This window comes from Xiphophorus couchianus, chromosome 8 (genome assembly GCF_001444195.1).
Source record: "Xiphophorus couchianus chromosome 8, X_couchianus-1.0, whole genome shotgun sequence".
In the NCBI taxonomy this organism is placed as follows: Eukaryota; Metazoa; Chordata; class Actinopteri; order Cyprinodontiformes; family Poeciliidae; genus Xiphophorus; species Xiphophorus couchianus.
Genome location: NC_040235.1, coordinates 2,171,405 through 2,195,586, shown reverse-complemented (window position 1 = coordinate 2,195,586; position 24,182 = coordinate 2,171,405). Strand labels below are relative to the sequence as shown.

Here is a 24,182-nt window from a genome sequence, read left to right as displayed (position 1 = left end):
GATCAGATAAGGAACAAACAATTTGACTAATAGCACTTTTGAAACGGAGCAGATGTGAAGTTAAGAGGTCTGAATATTCCAAAGGAACTTCCAATACACATCCAGTGTAAGACGGAGCCAAATGAACTACGTAAATGGAGGAAAACAACGTCATTGGTCAAGGTTTCCCAATAAACACCAGTAGAGCTGGAACTCTATAAAAAACTGAATCAGAGGTAGAAGTCAAGAGATATTGGATTACTGTAACTAAGTGTATGTGATGTTTTGTGGTTCAGCAGATGTGCATTAAATCTTTTCTCGTTCGACTTTGAGCAGAAGGAGTTCTGAGTCTTGTGTAAATCCTTATTTATATATTCTATGAGTTTAGACACCTAAAGATTCTACAATAGGATTGGTGCAGCATCTGTAGTGAAGTGGATGCTGTACTGGTCTGACATGGTGAAGAAAGAGCCGAGTCAAAACGCAAAGCTCTTGATTTAGTGGTCAATCTACATTACTAACCTCATCTATGGTCATGAACGTTGGGTCATGACCAAAAGAACTCATTCTTGCATACAAGTTACATTGTAAGGACCATTTTTCTAAAGAATACTGCATTGTGGGGATCGAGTGCTAACAGCTTATCACCGCTTATCACCCATGAGAAGCGGTGATATTTTTGTGAAGAGTTAGGGTAAGAAGTTGGGGGTTGGATGACAAAAAGGGAAGCCCAGCCTAGGGCTGGGCGATGTATCGTGTATACTCGATGTATCACTAGTTTTTCGATTTACAATGGTTAAAATGGCTCTATCGCAACCATTGAGTATAAATTTTCATTAAAACAATAAGCTTTCACCATCTAATTCACTATGAGTATGGTTTATCCGACACCCTACAAATGCATCACTAGTCCTTCCCCCTCCCAACCTGAAAATGTTCTAAAATCACACTGCGCGGAGAAAACAACCAGCATGGTGGAGAAGGACCTCGCTGCAGCAAACGAGAAGGACCTCGCTGCAGCAAACAGAAAGGGGCGGGGACGGACCTTTCCGTCAGTCCCATACCTTATTTGGAAATGGGACTATTGCATTCCGGAAATGAAGGGGGCGCTATTTTCATAATCACTAGTATAAATACCTTAAGACGCGGGGTTAAGAGGAACGGAAGAAGAAAGAAAGAAGTTTGAGGTTCTTCCACTGGTGTTCGGTACACGATCAACAATGCAAAACTCACAAAGTCAACAAAAGGTATTTTTACCTTCTTAAATTTTTTCACATAGTAAATCAATACGCTTTTCTAGATTAGGTTGAAAATACAATTAACAGCTAGTGAAATTCGTAATTCATACAGGGGAAGGCTAATTTTAGCATGTAGCATAGCTAGTTATTATCCCACAGGGCACCATTAGATAAAAATAGAAAAGTAGATAACATGTATAATTGAGAAATGTATTTTATGCTCAAACTGTTTTTTATTTTCATTATACAGATGCACGTATCTATTTGCAACATGAACATAAATATTGCTGTTCCCTTTGCTCATACAAGCTACAGAACCATTTAGCACAAACTGCTATGGTTCAACATAACGGTATGTATAACTACACTTGAAAAATATAAAATATTTTTTACATACTTACCAGTTTTCTAGTGTTTTTCTTTTATTTATAAAGGTTAATCTTTTTAAATATGTTTTGTACACCCATGTTACATTTCTGGAAAGTCTAATATATTTTATAAACTAACAGCTGCCATTATATTTGGGTGTAGTACCCAGATGTGATACTCTAATGACGAGTAGCACTACTTCAATATAGTTTTAGTAAGTAACTGCAATAAACTACACAAGTAAGAGTAACAAAGTATTTGGTGAAATGCCTATTATTAACTACTGTTTTACTGATCATAATGTGCAATGTGATTTTTTATTTTGTTTGGTTTTTTGTTTTTTTCAGATGCCTCTGAATGTTCTTGAAGCTGTTCTCCAGGAGGTGGCGCTAGCACAGGGAGACTCAGCTTACCTCACCTTGGCATTGAACCTGAGTGAAGTTGGCCCCCCCACCTTCTTCAAATTAGACAAAATTGGTGTCAATCAACTCGGCTACGTTTGTGCTGGTTTGTGCAGCAAAAATTTTCGTTTGTGCCGCTATCATTTTAAAGATATAAAGAAATGTTTTTAGAGGTCATCAAAGGTCAACCAGCCCTCTTAATATCTTTAAAATGATAGCTGCACAAATGAAAATCTTTGCTGCACAAACCAGCACAAATGTAGCCAAGTTGATTGACACCCATTTCGTCTGATTTGAAGAAGGTGGGGGGCTGGTTGACCTTTGATGACCTCTAAAAACATTTCTTTATATCTTTAAAATGATAGCGGCACAAACGAAAATTTTTGCTGCACAAACCAGCACAAACGTAGCCGAGTTGATTGACACCAATTTTGTCTAATTTGAAGAAGGTGGGGGGGCCAACTTCACTCAGGTTGGCATTGACCTGCAAGTGCTTTGAAGCCGTTGTGTCTGACCCAGTTTTTAGGAAGAAGACTCACTTTGCTTGGCTGGATGGTAAGGACCTTTGACTTTTTTCACCTAAAACATGTGAAATTAGATTTCAACTACATGAAATCAATTTTTCATTAACAGGTGAGATCAACTGGGGCAAATTTTCAAAAACATTCAAGGCAGAAAACCGGATTCCTTTTGCGGTTGTAATGTGTTTTTCCTGCAACCGGTAATATAAAGACTGTGTGCTTCACCGGCGATGGAAGACGAGGAGAGTACCCTGGTTACTACTGTGATGGCCGACCTGGACACTGCACTGACTGTCAATACTGAATGCAAGGAGAATATTAGTTGCTTTCCTCTGTCTTTCACACATTTCAGTTGTCACACATTGTTAGTTTTTTTTGTGACATGCCATTTTAAATCATTTCTGCTAAATAATATTTGCCTTTTGACTTGTGCAGTCATCCTTTTTAATAATGTGTTCTTTCAATATTATTTACATTTTTGAATGTTCCTTTTGTTGTAGCTCAGTTGATTTGCATTATTTAGTTTTCATAGAAATGGTGCCGTTTCCACACAAAGTTACATTGTGGCTGTAATTTGTTGGAGAGAGTAGAACCAATAAAGTAGTTGTAAATATATTGTAACATCATTGTTTAACAATAGGATAACCTTGTTTTAAAAATTTTAAATGCAAGCAAAGCTAATAACTTGCAATATTTTATATGTGTAAATACAATGTTTCCTATACTTTTTGAACAATGACTGGAATCAATACAAATTTTTTTTTACAAACCTGACATACAGGTAAGTTGTTTATGTTTTAACAGTCAGAATCAACTTGGAGTTTTTTTGTAATAAAGTAAGCACATACAGAAACATATTATTCAGATACAAACAAGATTAAACGAGCAGAGCGAAGGTGTAGTCGGGGTGGAGGTGATGGAAGCTCAGATGAGGAGCAGTTGCACACATCAAGCCGGACTTTACGAAGGGTGGAGGAGATGAGCCCGGCGCCGTTAGACTGGGATGGAGACACATGATCAGGTGATTGGCTGAGCAGGTGAGATGAAGACAGTTATAATTAGAATTTACACACTGGTTTAATTTATGTAACCAGTGACTTTATTCAAAAAGGTTTTCATATAGAAAAAAGATCATTCTCTCTGGCAGTTACCAGCGCAGTGTCTACTGCCGGGGTCCGAGCCCCAAAGATCATTTCTTGTCAAATAAACTTTCTAAAACTTTCTCTCTGTGTGAGTCTTTCCAGGATGAAGCTACATTTAAAGTTTTAATTAATCTTTTTGGGTTTTGCAACAATTGGATATTTAAGGGCTTTATTTTATGAATCAATTGCAATTGGTAGAATTGATATGGAATTTCTAAATGGAATAGTGGGACACCAATCAGTTTACTGGTTGAACTGGAGTCCTTATAGCAAAAGTTTCCAATGAGACATTATGGTAAACAATGATAACAGCTGAGCCAGGTCACCTGCAACCAAAAATATTCTAGTTTTCAGAATGGCACTTGTTAGAAGTTCAGAAGTCCTTTGGTTTGTTTGTAAATTATATTCACAGTGTGAATAATAATAAAAATATTTGGCAAATAAACAACAAAAGTGCTCTGTGAATGGACGTACTAAGTTGGCCAAAATTGTTGACTAAATGTTTTACCGACCAAACCTTTTTTCCATCTAGTTCTTATTTAATAAGCCAGAGGCTATTATATTTTAGATTGTAACTTATTTATTTTAAGAGTACCATTCACAACATCAAAATATATTATTTGAACTTCATTTGTTTATATCTGTTTTCTTGATCTGCGACGGACTGGCGATCTGTCCAGGGTCAGCAGCCCTCATGACCCCACTATAGGGATCAATCATGATAATTAATGGATGGATAAATGTGCTCTTAATGTAATGTACATTTGTCTCCAAAATATTGATTTGATTTATGTTTTATTACTTTTGTTTGAGATAGATTGGGTGTAAGGATAGATAAATACATCTCCATAATGTTTCCTTATTGTTGCTTGTTCTAGATTGTTTGTTACTAATATAATTTTAAATAAAGGTTTAATAAAGATTTGGAAATAAAAAAGTGACTTACCACGTGACAGACATACCACGTGACATATCACGCTTTGTAGCCATTTCTTTACTATTTAATTTGTATTTTTAATGTTGAAAGTGTTCTTGGGTGTTTTAAAAGGCGTTGTCAAATAAAATACATTATTAGTATAATTATTATAACACGATCAGTACAGGAAATAGTGTCACTAGCGCCCCCTTCATTTCCGGAATGAAATAGTCCCATTTCCATATAAGGTATGAGACTGACAGTTGTCCGTCCCCACCCCATTCTGTTTGCTGCAGCGAGGTGTACTTGCAGCAAACAGAAAGGGACGGGGGCGGACCACTGTCAGTCTCATACCTTATTTGGAAATGGAACCATTGCACTCCGGAAGTGAAGGGGGCGCTATTTACTATATTTTCCGCAGCCTCCCGTTTTTATTTTCTTTTTAAATCTGTGATGTATCTTAATCTTTAGGAAGGATTTTCACTCTCAGCATGTATTTGAACTTCTCACTTTTATGTACTTCAGCAGAGTTCACAGTTTTTAACAAATTCTGTAGCGTTTGATGTATTTCTAAGTCTCCTCCTTAGTCGCATCTTTTTGTCCCTGCTACTGCCTCTAGTGGCGTGGGGTGGTAACACAACTAATCTAATTACATTAGTCAATCAGAATACTGCAAAGTCTTTATTATTTACTATTAATTTCACCATTTCGGGCACCATAAAAGATGAATTGTCTCATAAAACACCATAGTTTTTCATTTCATTAAGGATGTAGAGCTAATAAAATGACATAAACAATATTTATACATTATAAATATTATAATATTATATCTATATATTTCCATCAGTTATAGGAGGTACAAAAGAAATAAGGAGGCATGAAAAACAACATGATCAACTTTAATAAAAATACCATTTGCAATTTATGTATAAGAAATTTAATTGAGCAAAATTCAATAACAAATAAATGAATTAGATTCACAGAACCTAATCTAACCCAGGTTGTTACAACCACGGTTGTTAAACAGATAAAAACAAAAATTCACATTTTTGTTTTTACGGTGCCATGTATATTATTCTAAGAGACTTTTTGTTTTCAGAGTCTTATATATAGGAAAAAATAAGATGAAACTATTTAGTCTATCAACATGGTAATTTTCCTTCGACTCTAAAACGAAAAATCATATCATAGAATCACATTATCAACAATTTGTGAATAGAGCAAAACACTTAGCACGCTATTGGTAAATGATATCATTTAGTTTGGTTAAGAATAATTATTGCACTGTCAATAAATCACTTCTAATAGATGTTGTTAGTTGCCAGAGGAACAAAGTAACGCCTTCATGAGCTCAAAGGTTCAAACTGACAAAAAAATGAGGATGGATGCTCTCTGCTAAAATATTCCTTGCCGTCTTTCATGTTCTTTCAGCAAACAGTTGAGACAGAGTTGTTTTTGGTTTCACCACTATTTAATGCTGTTATACGTACCTGCCATTGAAAGTATTCTTAAAAGATTGTCTATTAGTCTGCAGCTCATGTGACCAAACGAGCTGAGGAGATGAAAAGTTAAAACTTGAGTTAAAATGTTGTTTTAACTTGAGTTGAGTTAAAATTCAAATTAGAATGTTAAGTTTTAACATTTTAATTGAGCAACCTCTACCTAACTACAGGTTGTACACAACCTCTAGTTGAGTAACCCCAAGATCACTAGATCTTCTTAAAAGATAGAGTTTAACAGTTCTTAAAGATATAGCCAGTGTTTTCAGCAAAGTTGAGCTGACTGTTCAGGAATGACACAAGGAATTTAAAATTTGCCACAGTTTCAACAAGTCGGCCATCAAGTGAAACTGGAATCACTTTCAGATCTCATTTAATTAGCTCTACTTCCGTAAGAAAATGAAAAGGTATGTTCTTTTGTGAGGGAATTTATCTTTGACTGTTCCAGTAATGCTAGAATTAATAATAAAGCCTTTGTAGTATTCTGATTTAGTAATGTAATTAGATTAGCTGTGTTACCACCCCCACGCCACTAGAGGCAGTAGCATGGCCGAAAAGATGCGACTAAGAAGCAGATTTAAAAGTACACAGAAAGCTACAGAATTTGTTAAAAACTGTGAGCTGTCCTGAAGTAAATAAGAGAGAGAAGTTCAAAAACATACTGAGTGAAAATCCTTCCTAAAGGTGAAGATATATAAAAGATTTTAAAAGAAAATAAAAACGGAAGACCACGAATAATATAGGAAATAGCGCCCCCTTTACTTCCGGAGTGCAATTGTCCCATTTCCAAATAAGGTATGAGACTGACAGTGGTCTGTCCCCGCCCCTTTCTGTTTGCTGCAGCGAGGTGTACTTGGCTTGGGGACGGGTGTGGAGGAGGTCACATGACACAATTTTACATTTTTGGGGAGAGAAAATTCCAAACAGCCAACCGAGAGTCTGGTTTAGTGCAGCAAATAGAGCGGCTGCTCCCGCAGTCTTTTATCCAAGATTTTTTCTTTTTGTTACATCTTTTATCGCTTAAAATGAATCCACAAAATATCACTGTTGCGTCTACATTTTTGAACATGTTTGTTATTCTAAATTCACATATGGTATGTTGGGGTGTTACGAGATTTTCTTCAGGAATCGGGATGTTCCTGAGTGAAATCGGTTCTTGTATGGTGTGTTGCTCCTGCCGTGTGGCAGGACACATGAACTGATCAAACCTGTTGTACTTTTATCAGTTCTGTGTGGTCACAGAGGTTTGGAAAATCGGCCAACAATTCTTAAATTGTGCCGTGTCAACCAGACTCAAAACTCACGAGCCTTTATCTGTCTCGACCACTGCTGTAACACTCTCTGCCTCTGCTCTCTATGGTAACGTTCACATACCCATTTGTGGCGGATACAATATATATATTTTACACCCAAATGTATACTTTTATTGTGAAGGGGAGAAGGTGAGACTGGAAGACACCAACTTCATTCTATTTTTGGTTTTAGTTGGAAGATATTGAGAATAAATCAAGACTCAAATTACTTTTTCGTCTTTTTCTGCTGACTTCCACTTGGTGACCCCGACGTGATCTGAACACGCAACCTTGGTCGTGTTTTTCAACATGTTTTGCCACATGCTGAATGTCAGTGGTGAACTCTGAAATGGCAGACAAATGTCGTTGTTCAGAAACTTTTGCCATAGCATAAGTGAGAGGCTTGTGGTCAACAAAAGCAGTAAAGTCCCTGCCCTCCAACATGAAGCGGAAATGGCATGCTGCCAGAAAAAGGGCAAGCAGTTCCCTATCAAATGTGCTATATTGTTTTTGGCATCCTGGAGTTTTCTGCTAAAAAAGCGATGGGTTGCCAGGCACCATCCAGCCATTGCTCACAAACTGCCCCAACTGCATAATCAGAGGCATCAGTTGTTAGAGCCACAGGAGCTGCTGGGGATGGATGGGCCAAAAGCGCATCATTAACCAAGGCCTTTTTGGCATCATCGATGCCATCTGGGAGTGAAGGGAAACAATAACTCCAGAAGTGTTGCACAGGGTGCTCATGGTCTCTAAGTAGTGAAGCAGTTTGAAGGTTTCATTACCTCATTAGCGAGCTAGTCACCGCATATCATGCAGAGCGGGCTTGGAATGTGGGAGTCACCTACCTGGATAAATACATTCTCCTGTCTCTGGGCCTTTTCCCCTTTGCAAAGAAACTTTCCAAAGACATTTGTTTACTCATTACTCATTTTGTTACTTGTGGGCTCAATGTTGGCACGCAAGACGGAACCAAGAGAATCCAGTTAAAGGATTTTCAAAATAAAAGCTCCTCCAGACTCACATAATACATAAAACGGAAATATTTTATACAATCCTCCCAAAATGTGAGGAGCTTTCGACAGAGTGAAAATAACATTATATTATGTAAATATGTCATTGACACTTAACATTGTAGATTACCAATGAAGGTATCCAAAAGTGAATACATTATTCAGCACACCAAACATTTTGACATTATTATAAGAGTTGCTATTAACAAGAACCCAAAATACAAATCATGTTTGTTAGTTTCTACTTTGTACAACATCATTCTATCCACTCACTGTTTAGCTGTCTTCCTGGAGAATCTTCAGTGTAAGAAAGAGAGAAAATGTGTCCAAAACCTGTAACCATAATTAGTGATAAATACGATTGAGTTTAAACTTTTAAACCCCCGATCGATTCTGGGTGACCAAAATGTGAAAACATGAAGGTTTGATTAAAAGTAGAACCAGTAAGATAAAAGTAGAACCAGTCAGATTAGAAGGAACACAGCTTTATTTGTTCTAAGTATAACTTGAACATCAGATGAATCATAACTAAACATATTGAGAAGTTAAAAATAACAGATTGTTAATGCACTTCAACTTTGTAAGAACATCAGCCACATTTTAAAAAAATTAGAAATGTTTCATCAGCACATTGTGCTCATCTGATTCCTGCTCCAGAAAGGTGAAGGTCTCTGGACATCCTGAAGGTAAACACCGACTGGCAGTCAGGAAGACGGACACTGATGAGACATCTTACAACTCAGAGGCTGCAGGAAGAACCACACTGACCAACATCCGAAAACACATTGGAATATACACTGCCTGGCCAAAAAAAAAGTCGCCACCTGGATTTAACTAGGCAAATAGGTACAAGCCTCCTATTGGATAAGTACTGCATAGGCGATTATCTTTCAGCTGGCAACAAGTTATTTAACCCCAGCTGATGCAATGAGTAACTCATCATTTCTTAAACAACCATGGCAAAAGACACATCCTGTGGTGGTGGAAAAGACCTTAGTCTGTTTAAGAAGGGTCAAATCATTGGCATGCATCAAGCAGAGAAAACATCTAAGGAGATTGCAGAAACTACTAGAATTGGGTTAAGAACTGTCCAACGCATCATTAAAAACTGGAAGGATGGTGGGGAACCATCGTCTTCCAGGAAGAAATGTGGTCGGAAAAAAATCCTGAATGATAGTGATCGGCGATTACTTAAACGTTTGGTCAAATCAAATCGAAGAAAAACAACAGCAGAACTCAGGAGTATGTTTAATTGTGAACGCAAAAGCATTTCCACACGCACAATGCGAAGGGAACTCAAGGGGTTGGAATTGAACAGCTGTGTAGCCGTAAGAAAACCTCTAATCAGTAAGGCTAACCAGAAAAAATGGATTCAGTTTGCTAGGGAGCATAAAGATTGGACTCTGGAGGAATGGAAGAGGGTCATGTGGTCTGATGAGTCCAGATTTACCCTGTTCCAGAGTGATGGGCACATCAGGGTAAGAAGAGAGGCAGGTGAAGTGATGCACCCATCATGCCTAGTGCCTACTGTACAAGCCTGTTGGGGCAGTGCTATGATCTGGGGTTGCTGCAGTTGGTCAGGTCTAGGTTCAGCAACATTGTGTGCCCAAAGAATGAGGTCAGCTGACTACCTGAATATACTGAATGACCAGGTTATTCCATCAATGGATTTTGTCTTCCCAAATGGAACGAGCATATTCCAAGATGACAATGCCAGGATTCATGGGGCTCACATTGTGAAATAGTGGTTCAGGGAGCATGAGACATATTTTTCACACATGGATTGGCCACCACAGAGTCCAGACCTTAACCCCATTGAGAATCTTTGGGATGTGCTGGAGAAGGCTTTGCACAGTGGTCAGAATCTCCCATCATCAATACAAGATCTTGGTGAAAGATTAATGCAACACTGGATGGAAATAAATCTTGTGACACTGCAGAAGCTTAATGAAACAATGCCACAGCGAATGCGGGCTGTAATCAAAGCTAAAGGCGGTCCAACAAAATATTAGAGAGTGTGACCATTTTTTGGTGGCGACTTTTTTTTTTGGCCAGGCAGTGTATTATGAATGAATTCTGACACTTTTAAGTTATTTGCAACACCCTGACTAACATTAGTGCATGTATATATTCGGCACTATTACAAGTTTTATACAGTGTTTCCGTGCTGTAGTGAAAACTAGCAAAGGGAGTAAATTAAATGAGCTCAAATTAAGGCCAGTAAAAGGTAGTAAGAATGCAGGCCTACTCGCCTACTGTATTACTTTTTACTACCTTTAGTTACTACTAAAGTCGTACAAAGTAATACATTTTTCATCATCCCTGCAAAAATATTTTTAATTTCCTTTGATCCTTACATATTGTTTTAAGTTTGTTTTACTAAAATCTGTCACTGATAGACTCCAAGCTGCTGTGCGCATGTGTTCTGTTGGAACCGCCTAACGTGTTGACTAGCTAGTTATTGGAAAACACATTGGAATATATTATGAATGAATTTTGACACTTTTAAGTTATTTGCAACACCCTGACTAACATTAGCTCATGTATATTTGGCACTATTACAAGTTTTATAGTAGTTTAATACAAAAATCATTGTTAACTCACCCGCACAGTCTGAGCCACCTGCTTTCCTCTCTCTGCAAAGCAGAGATCAGCTGTCCTCCTCCTCACCAAACTCGCAGCATTCCTCCCACCTCCACATTTTCTTGAAGTCTCAGAAAAATCTCAATCAGGCTATAAAAAAATAGCTCCGCTCTCTCTTCTTCTTTTGTATCAGAAAAACAACTCACATTAGGATGCACAGTAATGAAGCACAGCACATGGCGCCTGGAGGTGGGGCACTGTACCCCCCCACTGCCAGGAGGCGGCACCCTGCTACAGAGCCGAGCCGGGCTGCTGAAGTAGAGCCCGTGGAAAAGGGGCATTTTAGCCAGCTTTTTAGCCAGGTTTTCTGCCTAATTGGAAAGACATGCAATTTCTGAAACCTGACACCAGATAGCACTCTTGTTTTGACTTTGGATCTGAGTCCATTTTTCCATGGACCTCCAGACCAGGGTTTACAGAAAAGTTTACAGAAGTTTTGGTTTCTGGAACCTGGGTAAGCATAGTCCATGTTTCCCTTCCTGGTTCTCCAGAGCCATAGGATTTTTGATAAGGTTTACCCCAGGTTCCGGTGCCTGCTTCCCCTCCTGGTTTGTACTTTCCAGAGGATTTTTGACAAGGTTTACCCAACTTCCCTTGCCCAGTTTCTGAGTAAAGGTCTGACATAGAGGTCACTCATGGTTCTTCTGGATGGTTCTTCCCAAATGTCAGTAGGTGGGATTTTCTTTTACAAACTTTTCTGAGAAAGAATTTTAAAATGTATTCCCAAGGCAACACGTAGACAATAGAAAATCTCCACAAAGAGCCCAAACCTCGGTTCCCAACAAAAATACATGATACAAAAGGAATTAAATTGAGTTGAATTGATAAATAACAGATTGTTTCATCATGCAAAATAGATTTTGGATTTCAAATTTGAGTAATCTCCTTTATGTTTGGGTTTTGTTAGAGCAAGTCTTTTTTTTAATAGAACGAATAACATCAATAGAAATCAAATAAGCAAACAGGGGGAACAGAAAAGCAAAACACATAAACTAACAAACAAACATGTAGGTATACATTAAAAAGGGTACATTCAAAACAAAACACAGAACATAGTGAATTGGTGTCATAACAAAAATGAAACTGATTAATACGTGAATTAGGATATGCTTTTTTCTTTTGATCTGGGCAGTTATTTTGAATACTTTTTCTATTCTCTAATTAATCTAGCGTCACAGATATTTTGAAAAAAAAGTGGATAAGGGAGGGAAGATAAAAAGAAGGCGGTAAGCAAACAGAATAAATAAATAAATAAAAATATATGCCAAAATAAATAAAGAATAAGGATGAAACACTATAAGTCCCATTATTTGGATTTCTCAATTCCTTCCTCTCCCCTGGTCCTTGCCTCCACCATGGCATTAATTCACCGGCAAAGAAATGTCACGTAGAAATGTGGGATATAGTTTATTGAAATATTCAAGTTGGTTTTTATGTATTGCCGACTGTTACGCCATTGATATCTGTTGTGTAAGTAGATCTAGCCATTGTGAGGTACTGATTTTTTCCCCCTATTTTCCAGTTAAGCATTATTGTTTTCTTGGCGATAGTCAGGGCCACAAGCAGTGGGGTTTAGGTCTGTTTGGAGTTTATGTTCAGTTCATCTAGATTACCAAGTAAGCAGAAGGAAGGAGATAGTGGGATGTTATGGCCAGAGATTTGAGACAGTTTGGTGATTGTTTCTTTCCAAAAGTTTTTTATTGGTGGACAGAGCCAGAAAGCGTGGAGATGATCATCAGTAAGTGTACAGTGTGTGCAAATGTCTGATTCTTTAAGTCCCATGATGGACATTCTGCGCTGTGTGAGGTGTGTTCTACGATTATTTGATATTGTATCAACTGTATCTTGGTGTTGTTGGACATGCTGAAAATGTTATGGCAAACATTGTTCCAAAATTGATTATCTGTGTGGATGGTAAGAACTTTTCCCCATTTAGTGATAGGAATCTGAGGTGCATTATTGGTTGAAGATACGTATTTATTTGTATAGTTTTGAGTGTTTTTGGAGACTCTGCGATTTTATTAATGCTATTGAGTGGTTTTGGTTGTCCCTAGGTGAAAGTTACTGATGTCTGTTTTTGATCTGATGGCTTGCTTAAATTGATTGTATTGAAAAGACAGGTTCCTGTCAATGTTGTATTTATTAATGAGCTGCTGCAATGTTAGAAAATTCTGATCAACAAAGTGGAGGTATGTGATGCCTTTTTTCCTTCCATTTAGTTTCCGACAGGGATGATTTATTTGCAGGAAAATCTGGACTATTCCATGTGGGCATTTGAGTTGTGGGTGAGAATATGGAGTTTTTTATTTCATTGATTTTCCACCAAGCTGTCAGAGTTGCTGCAATTGCTGGGGTTTTAAAACAGTTGTGATGTCTAATTGTGTTGCTAATGAATGATAAGTCTTTTATTAATATGTCTTTGCAATTAGATTGTTAGATTGTCACACAGAAGGAGGCAGCTCAGTCGAGTTCCGGAGCTAGCAACGAAGCTATCCTAGGTGCTATCACAGCCCAGGGGGTGCAAGTTGCTAAACTTTTCGATCTTATTGATGACCTTAAGAAGACAATGGAGGGTTGTTTCAACGCTATTGATTCTTCTCTCTCTGCCATGCAAAATCAACAATGGGAGATAGAGAGCCGAGTCGACACCATTGATGAAGCCATGTTGTCTGCTGATGGCCGCATCTCGGCCCTTGAAGTCTCCTGTGATCAGCTCCGGGAAGCTAACACCCTGTTGAGGGTGAAGCTAAGTGATTTGGAAGGTCGGTCCCGCAGATGCAATATAAGGGTTCTTGGCATCAAGGAAGGTGTAGAACAAGGTCGTCCTACTGACTTTATTTCATGGCTGTTACCGGAGGTACTCGGGAAGGATAATTTTGTCAAGCCCATCAAGATTGATCGCGCCCACCGTAGTCTTAGGCCGAAACCATCACCCGAGGAGCGACCACGAGCTATCATTGCAAAGATTCACAACGAAAGGGACGTGGCCAACATTCTGTGACTCAGCTGCCTGCATTCACCCCTGATGTACAACGGAGCCCGTGTGTCCATCTTTCCTGACTACACAGCTGAAGTTGTGGCGCAACGAATGGCCTACAACAACGTGAGGAAGAAGCTAACCGAGGCGGGCGCTAAGTGCTCGCTACGCTATCCAGCCAAGCTGCAGGTTGTACACAACAACATTGTTCAGACTTTTCTCTCACCGGCAGAGGCTGAACATTTCACTGATTCCATCTCTGCCGCAGCAGATGTCTCAATATAGGCTCGTTGGTTTCACTCGTTCAGGCATTGAAAATTTCTGTACTTTGAAGCACAATATGGTTGGTTGTGTTTTTCTTTTCCTAATCATATATCAGTTACATGTTATATTCTCAGCGGTCATTCCGGATATACATAAAGTACTTAACTTCTTTTTAGCTTGAATATTCTCTGGTTTGTACATCCCCTTGTGGTCTTTTTAAACCTGAACCTGAAACTTAGAATTGTCCAGGTGTGTTATTTGTACTGTTCTTTGTATTTTGGAGATTCCCGGGGTTTTTGCTCGCTATCTAGGAGTGGTTATGGAAGTTCGCATAGTGTGCTGCTCTGGTCAGTTCCCAGCAGCCTCCCTTAGCTCAAGGGGAAGCACTGTTTGTTTTTTCACTGCAGTGTGGGAGTGGGAGTAGGGTGGTTCGAGGGCGGTATTTGGTCACTTGGTTTTAGAATGTGGGGCAGGGAGGGGAGGGAGGAGTGGGTGGGTGCCTTTTTCTTTCTTCTTTTTTCTTTACTTTTTTCCCTTTCTTTCCTACTCCCCCCCCTCCCCCCTTTATTCAGCTCAGACAACACCTTTTTGTCCACCGTTCTGAATGTTCTCTGATGGTGCCCCTTCCATGCCAGCTATGAATCCTATTACCGTCATTACCTGGAACTGCAGGGGTATGGGTAGGGCACTCAAGAGGGGCAAGGTTTTTTCTCACTTAAAGAAAAAAGGATCTGTCTGCTGATGTTGTGTTCTTACAGGAGACACATATCTCACCTGTAGAGCAGAGACGTTTGAGGACATCATGGGTGTCGAAGGGTGTATCAATCCAACTTCACCTCCAGGGCGAGAGGAGTGGCCATTCTCATCCGTAAAACTGTACCATAAGTCACAGGTGACTGATTCAGGCGGGAGATATGTTTTTATTACTGGCATCATCAATTCCGTCCCTCTGGCCCTTCTTAATGTCTATGCACCTAATTTTGACTGTCCAGACTTCTACAAAAAAGTATTTAATCTTGTAGCAGAACACAGCAAATATAGGATCAATGTTGGGGGTGATTTTAATTGCTACCTCGACCCTGTCCTAGACAGGTCTTCTCCTAAACCTGCTCCGCCATTGCAGTCCCCATCGGTTATAACCAAGTTAGCAACATTTTTGGATCTGGTCGATGTCTGGCAGCATCTACATCCCATAGAGAGCCAATACTCCTTTTTTTCTTCGGTACACGAATCCTCAACAAGAATTTATTATTTTCAGGTTGACTCAAACTTATTACCCCGTGTTTTCATATCCACCTACCACCCTATTCTCATCTCTGATCATGCACCGTTGTCAGTTGAATTTAACTTTGATACTCAAAGAGCACAATACAATTGGAAACTTAATCCCTCCTTAAACTTGGACAGCTCCTTTTGCAAATTTGTCTCTAATAAAATCTCAGATTTTTTGGCTTACAATGATAATGGCGCTGTCTCTGATTCCACTCTTTGGGAATCTTTCAAGGTCGTGATAAGAGGTGATATTATATCATACCAATCCAATGTTAAAAGGCTCAGATGTAATCGTCTGGCTGAAATTGAGAAGCAACTAACCACACTGGAAGACACATTCCATAGCTCCAATTCTGACCACATATTTACCTCTATTGTGAACCTAAAGTATTAATATAACTGCATTTTGGGTGAGCGGGTTATGGATGATATTCAGAGGCTGTGTCAGAGGTAGGCCTGTCGCGATAAACGATAAATCAATTAATCATACGATAAATTAAAACTATCGACGTCATTTCGATTATCGGCATTATCGTCTCTTCCGGCCTTTTTCTCTTTCTGTTGATGACACCGAATGAAAAAAGGCTCAACTCCGGTGCTCTCCACTGACCCTCCTTCCTCATTTCCTTAGTGTAATGCCCAGCGCACACTACACGATCTTAGAGGTGTCGGCCGATTGTCGGCCCATTTTCAAAACCTGACAGACCACACAGCCGACAGAAATCCTAGGTATAACGATTCGGTCGGGTTCGTTCCTGCCGTGTGGTGTCCAACAATGGGCACAAAATAATGGCTACAAGTCCAGTGAACTAATTTTAAAACCAGGCATTAATCAATGCTTTACTACAATCTACCTGCAATGCATGTGGCTAGTGTCAGCGTAAAGTCCTGACCGAATGAAAATCATTATAACCTATTTACGTCACGTTAACAAAGAACAGCTGAAAAGTTACCAGGTTTATCAACTGCGGTAGCAATTTCGCTCCAACTCCTCCCCTTGTCATTTCTATATTCTTTGCATGTTGAATAAACATTAATGTTGTTTCCACATATCATCTCCAATGTCTGCTGGACTTCGGGTTGTGCCGTGTCAGCTGTTTGGGATTCCCCGACGTAATTTCCCCTCAGAAAGCATGGAGGAGAATCCGCGCTTTCTGATTGGCTACCTGTCACATTTAACAGGCTGCGTTAAGATCCCAGTCGGGGAAAACCCCTGATTTGGATCGGAGCTGCAACGACGATCTACCATAACAAACCACACAATCTTAGAAAGACCAACGTCCTAAGATTGTCATAAGGGGAAAAATAGGAGCAAAAAACCTGTAGTGTGAACTATTGCATCAGGTAGTCGATGTGCCCATCTTCTCTATTTAAATCTAATTATTACTGAAGGGCAACATAATATACAGACTTCATAATCTGCAGTCTTTAGGTTGAATGCAGTATTCATTTCCACTTTGGCTTTATGTTGTTTAGTTTTTATCAAGTACATTTTTTGTTAATGGAGACTGAGAATCCATTTTGTTTTTGGTTGTTTTGTTTATCAGTTCCAGTGTTAAATATTCTTTTGAAAATAAAGTGTATCTATCTTTGGCAGGAAATCACATGCATTATTATGTCATTTCCATTACATCAGTGTAAAAAGGTCTTCAAACAATATTATCGTTTATCGCAATAATTTTTTGAGACAATTAATCGCTCAGCAAAATTTGCTATTGTGACAGGCCTAGTCAGAGGTATTTTGAACTGAGGGACAAAGCAGATAAAATACTATCCAGGCAGTTGAAGGGAATGCAGGCCGAGCGAGCCATTAATAAGATACTTTCTCCATCAGGCCAGCTTCTGACAGATCATAAGCTAATAAACAAAACTTTCTTTCAATACTACAATAAATTTTATGCCTCCAATACTACTGCATCTACAGAGGCTATCACACGCTTTATTTAGCCATTGGACATTCCAACTCTTACAGATGCCGCCAGGCTGGAACTAGATGGTGAGGTGACTCTTGAGGAGATAAGGACAGCAATCCGCTCTTTTCCTAGTGGAAAGGCATGTGGCCCTGACGGCTTTGGTATTGAGTTTTACAAGTCTCATATCGATATGGTGTCGCCACTCTTACTGCGTATGGTCAGGTCTTCCGTGGAGGTTGGTCATTTTCCTGAGTCTCTATATGATGCCAATATTTGTCTTTTACTCAAAAAAGACAAAGACCCTACCAATGTGGCATCATATCGCCCCTTGAGCCTGCTTAACTCTGATCAGAAAATTATTGCTAAGGTCTTAGCCAACCGATTGTCTTCCCACATCAGTGCTCTGGTACATCCAGATCATTCTGGATTCATTCCAGAAAGATTCTCTTTCTCCAACACAAGAGGACTACTTAATATTATGTACTCTCATGCTTTCCCCAACTCAGCAATCATATCTTTGGATGCTCAGCAGGTTTTTGATCAGGTGGAGTGGGGATACATGTTCGCTGTTCTCAGAAGATTTGGCTTTGGCACAGGTTTTCTGTCTCTGATATTAATGCTTTACGCTCATCCCAGGTCTCAGGTGTTGACCAATAGAGATAGATCACCTGCCTTTCTACTGAAACGTGGTACTAGGCAGGGCTGCTGCTTGTCTCCCATGCTTTTTGCTTTGGCTTTGGAACCCTTGGCTGTTGCCATCAGGTCTAATCAACTTATCACAGGTATCACATGTGGTACATCAGAGCACATCATAGGTTTATATGCAGATGATGTAGTCTTGACATTGCTGGACGCTAGTGCCTCTCTTCCACCTCTTCTTGAAGTGCTGCAGAGCTTTGGGCAGCTCTCTGGTTTCACAATCAACTGGACTAAGTCTGCCTTTGTCCTTCTGTCTGATGGACTTGACTCTGGTTTCCTGAATAGTTTACCATTAAAAATCACCCATGACCACTTTATGTATCTCGGTATCAAAATTCCCGTAAACTCCAAGCTACTTTTCCAATTAAATTATTTAGAGTTACTCTCTAAGCTAAGAAAATGGATCGACAATTGGCGGCTACTCCGACTCTCATTAATTGGTCGTATTAATATTATCAAAATGGTTGTCCTGCGACAGACTGGCGACCTGTCCAGGGTGTACCCCGCCTCCCGCCTGGAACGTAGCTGGAGATGGGCACCAGCAACCCTCCCGACCCCATTAGGGACAAGGGTGAACAGAAAATGGATGGATGGAAAATGGTTGTCCTTCCTAAGTTTATTTATCTCTTCCAAAATATCCCAATTTTTATTCCTTCTTCCTTTTTTAATACATTGGATTCAATTATTATGCCATTCATTTGGGCATACAAACCTTCCAGAATCTCTAAAGCGCATTTGCAGAAAGCTAGAGGGGAGGGTGGCTTTGGCCTTCCGATATTTCGGCACTATTATTGGGCCTGCAATGCAAGGGCTTGGACATTCTGGACGTCAGGCTCTGCCGAGGCGGGGACTCCTTCCGTCTCTCTCCCTGGCTGGCCTCAGATTGAATCTCATAACTTGTTACTACAAACGTCTGCTTCATTACCTGCAATATTATTCTCTAAACCAGATATCTCCCTCAAGAGGCTCACGTCTGACTTCATACTTGAGAATTCAGTTAAGATTTTGACATAAATAAAGAGGGTCTTGAAACTCCCAGACCTGTCCATTTATGCCCCTTTGTGTCATAACCCCTGCTTTAAGCCAGGCCTCTCGGATCCTACCTTCAAGCTCTGGTCAGGCGGGGGTCTCTCCTCTCTCAAGGATCTTTTTATCAATAAACAGATCTCATCATACCCTCAGTTACAGTCTAAATTCAATTTATCCCCAAATGATTTTTTTCGTTATTTGCAGGCTAGGAGTTTCGCAAACCAACTTGCTCTGAGCACAAATCAGCGTTCAGCGCAACATATTTTTTATAATCTTATTATAAAAACTCCCACTTCCAGACATCTAATCTCACTGTTTGTGAATGTTTTCTCTATGTCAACATCGTCTACTCATATCAGAGATGCCTGGTCAAATGATTTGGGAGTTACAATTTCCACTGCGCTTTGGGACCGTGTGCTGTTGGGAATAAAAAACTGCTCCATTAATGCCAGATTGCAACTAATCCAGTTTAAAGTGGTGCATCGCCTGCACTAGTCTAAAGCAAGGTTGAATAAAATATTCCCAAGTCATTCAAGTACATGTGACAAATGTGGACACCCTAAGGCTACCCTTGTACATCAATTCTGGCACTGCCATTATTTAACAACCTTTTGGTCTGACATATTTTGTCTCTACCAAACGGCGTACAAACAACAGATACCTTCAGACTGTCTTGTTGCTCTGTTTGGTGTATCTGACTCCTGCTCTGCTCTGCCCCTGCCTGTTCGAGAGGCTCTCGCCTTTGGGATGGTCGTGGCTAAACGTGTCATTCTTACAGAGTGGAAGTCTGCCTCACCTCCCTCCTTTAAATGTTGGCTGAATAACATGGCTTCTTGTTTACATCTTGAAAAAATACGCTACACTCTCAATAATAACGTACCCAGATATGTTGGGATGTGGGGGCCATTCCTTGAACTTTTGAGTAATACCACTGGACACGGGTAGTGACAGACTAGTGTCTGCTCTGTGGCCCTGCTACCTCCCTGCCTGTCAGAAAGGCTGTAGGTTGGCCTCTCGGTTGGTACACAAGCGACTTAATACACCCTGATGCACTCATTTCCAGCAGTATGCGGAGGAGCTGAATATTTTATTTAGTTATCTTACTTGTTTTAGTTGTACATATTAACCTTCCCCCTTTTTTTTTGTTTTGTTTTCTTTCTGTTTCCCCCCATCTATCTATTTGCTGTTCTATCTTCTATCCTTAATAACCTGGGGTGGGTTGGGTTGGGGTATCGCTGTTTTTGTTGTTTATTTTCTGGTTACATAAATGACAGTTGGACAGTCGTATTCTGGAATTTATTTGTAACTGCAATCCTGTTTGAACTCACTCACTGATGATGACAATATAGAAGATCGCAATGCCAGCGTCAACCCACGCCAACTGGTCATCGCAGTCTGATCGATGATCCGGATATCATTGTATTTTGATAACTGTCCTGCAGTTTTGTTAATTTGTTGAAAACAATAAATATATTAAATAAATGAAAAGGTAGTATCATCATCTTAATATTGTTGATGCGTGCTATAATTGAAAGGGGTATTGTCATCCATCGTTTTAAGTAATCTTTTATTGTGTTCAGTAGTAGTCAATCTGTAATTGATGTTGTATCTGCAGACTTCAAACCGTGTGGTTACATGTCGATGAAAAATACCATCATGTAAAAGACCACAGTTCAAACTGTTTGTCAAGTCAAATATGTGCGTAGATGACTCCTGTGGTGTGGTTTATGGTAGTGATAAGCCAATGTGATTAAAGCAACAGGAGCAGCTTGGGTCCCTGTAAAAATTCCAAAGCAATTATCGAGGAGCAGTGAGTTTTTGCAGTCTAATAGTGCTCTCTGTGTTTTTTTCAGGCTATTACATGTAATTTGTGATTGATCACTAATTATTGGTGAGGGGACCCCTGGAGACAGCTGGACCCCTCCTTCTCTTTCCCACAGCATGAAAGCAGTAATGACTTTTAAACAGCAGACTCTGCTTCTGCTTCGTGCAGCTCAATAGTGTTCAGGATATTTGAATAATCATTGTGCTTATGCTTTTTCATTGCATTGACTGTGGTGCAGAATCTAAAATATTGCATTGATAATCTTCTTTTCATAATGACACGAGAGCCTCTACTAGCTCACGAATTGATGGTGGCTGTTCAGAAGTGAATCACTGTCCTGCCCTGTTAACAGAAGCATTAACAAAGAGCATCATTAACGATAACGTATTTATTTCAGTCAAGAGTGGATCAATTGAGGCACAGGTTTTCAGAGTGGCTGTGTTGCATTCAGGAGAGGCTGAAAGTTGCATGAGCTCTGACTACAGTGGTGAGTTCATGGCCACCAATCCCTGATGAGACCTCCCTTTTTAATCCAACACTTCCTAGGAGCAGCACAGCTGATTCTTTGTTGAGATCGTTTGAAACTTTGCTGGGTGTTTCACTGCTGTAAATAGTATTGTCTTTCTATACACTTTGTTGATAGCTTTGTTCCTGTGAGGGTTTTGTATGTAAGCTTTAGTAGCCTACTAGAGTTTTGTAGTTTGATTGTTTTTTGTTTAACTTTAGGTTTTTGGTTCAGTTTTGTTTGGTTAAAATCTTTAGTTTACAACTCTGATTGCATTGTGAATTTTGTTTGTTTATTTATTTAGTACTTTTTGTTATAAGCCCCTAACTGTTGATTATTGGTGATTTTTACCTTTTTATTTTATTAAACCTAAACAATAAATCTTAAACTGTTAAACCCTTAACATCTGGGTTTCTGTAATGTTACTTCTCCTTCCCCCTGGCTGAGCTGGATTGTAACATTAAATGGGGGCTCGTCCAGGATCTATTTAATACGATCCCGTGTTAAGGTTTATGGAAAATTGTTTGATTTTGTGACTTGAAAGTGCCTCTGTGACGTTTGCACTATTGGTTCAAAATGGCTTAGTCTAATATTGACCAGTTCTTGGATCGGACTTCTCTTGATCAATTTGTTTGTTGTCGTAAAGGTGACTTAGCTGAAATTGCTAGTTACTTTTTCATTTGTTATTCTAAGCAAATGGTTAAGAAAGAGTTAAATTATCTAATTGTGAGCAAACTGGTTGAGTTAAACTTGTTGACTTTGCCATCTGAGATTTCTGTCTCATCTGCTCTGCCTACTGTTGCTGTGTCTGTTGCAGAGACAGAATCTGCTGGCTCTTCTAACATTGTAAAAAAAAAAACATCAGGAGTTAATGCCAGAGGTAGATAGAAGTTGTTGGTGGGATTAAGACTCCTGTCACACTTCCTCGGTTTGACCCCCTTTTGGCTTCCTCTGGATCTGTTGGTTCCAAAGTTGATGCTCGTTTGAAGAATCATCTCGCCAGTCTGCAATTTGAGGCCTATGAGAAAGCACAACTCAGGCAATATCAGCTTAAAGTAAAACAGTTGGAAATTGAAGCTGAAAAGGTTATAAAGCTTCAACAGTTAGAGCTTGAACATCAAGCGAGGTCCAAAGTTCAAACAACCACTGAGAGTGCTGCTAGTAGTTCTGGTGGGCCCTCTTCAATTAGACCCTTTTTCATTACTACATATCTGGCTTTAGTACCTGAGTTTTGAGAGACAGAAATTGACTTTTACTTTTCTGCTTTTGAGCAGATAGCGCAGGCTTTACAGTGGCCACCTGATGTTTGGTCACTACTTTTACGGTGCAAAATCCATGGTAAAGATTAAGAGGTTGTAGCCGCCCTCCCTCTTCGTGACACCCTTAAGTATGAGGTGGTTAAAGCTGCCATTTTGAAAGCTTATGAGCTTGTTCCTGAGGCTTATCGGCAAAAATGTTGGTCTTTTAAGAAAAGCCCCACTCAGACCTATGTAGAGTTTTCCAGGGAGAAGGGAAGTCTTTTTGGCCGATGGTGTGCTTCAAGTAAGGTGACAAATTTTAACTCCCTGAGAGAACTAGTTGTATTAGAGGAGTTCAAAAATTCTCTACCTGAGCGTGTTGTTGTACATCTGAATGAGTAAAAAAGGTCAACTCTGTCTACTGCTGCTGTGTTTGATGAATATGTTCTTACACATACTGTAGGTCTACCTTTCTGTCTGTGCTCACTAAAAGTATGTCTGCTAAAACAGTTACTGAGCCACCCAGAGCATCTCCACAAAAAGATCGCAAGGAATGTTTCTATTGTCACAAAACAGGTCATCTTATTGCAAACTGTTTGGCTTTGAAACAAAAAGGACAGAACACTTCACAGACCAAACAAAAAGGTTGGGTTTAATTAAGAACAAAGTTTATATCCTAGAAAAAGATTAACTTAACTGCACCCCCGATCCTTGTTTTGAACCTTTTTTGTTGGATGAGTGTTTTTCACTATCTGGAATGCCTGTAGATCAGCATCCAGTTCGCATTTTGCATGATACTGGTGCTTCATAATCTGTTATCTTGGTAGACTCCTTACCTTTCTGTCTTCTTGTGGCTATAGTGTTGTACTGCAAGGAGTTGAAATGGGTTATGTCCCCCAACCTGTACATCTGGTACATTTGCAATCAAAACTTTTCCCATAGCGGTTTGTTTTGCATTACCAATTAAAGACATTTCCTTTCCACTAGTAGGTGTGTCACGATAATAAATTTTGCTGAGCGATTAATTGTCTCAAAAATTATTGTGATTAACGATAATATTGTTTGAAGACCTTTTTACACTGATTTAATGGAAATGACGTAATAATGCATGCGATTTCATGCCAAAGAGACTTTATTTTCAAGAGAACACTAAACACTGGAACTGATAAACAAAATAAACAAAACAACCAAAAACAAAAATAAAATGGATTCTCAGTCTCCATTAACAAAAAAATTTACTTGAATAAAAACTAAACAACATAAAACCAAAGTGGAAACAAATACTGCATTCAACCAAAAGAGTGCAGATTATGAAGTCTGTATACTATATTGCCCTTCAGTAATAATTAGATTTAAATAGAGAAAATGGGCACATCGACTACCTGATGCAATAGTTTAGTTTGAGTTGGGTTTGTTCACAAATACATCACAGCAAATAACCAATAATCGG

General features: G+C 39.3%; 2 long non-coding RNA genes across 2 annotated transcripts; both read left to right on the top strand.

Annotated features, from left to right (window-relative positions):
- The first annotated feature begins 2,454 nt into the window (after positions 1-2,454).
- On the top strand, positions 2,455-3,631 carry LOC114149190 (uncharacterized). Its single transcript, XR_003596455.1, has 2 exons — positions 2,455-2,542; positions 2,621-3,631. It is a non-coding gene; the product is annotated as an uncharacterized LOC114149190 (long non-coding RNA).
- A 2,281-nt stretch (positions 3,632-5,912) lies between these two features.
- On the top strand, positions 5,913-19,112 carry LOC114149197 (uncharacterized). Its single transcript, XR_003596462.1, has 4 exons — positions 5,913-6,713; positions 12,642-12,647; positions 14,734-14,739; positions 19,101-19,112. It is a non-coding gene; the product is annotated as an uncharacterized LOC114149197 (long non-coding RNA).
- The last annotated feature ends 5,070 nt before the right edge of the window (positions 19,113-24,182 follow it).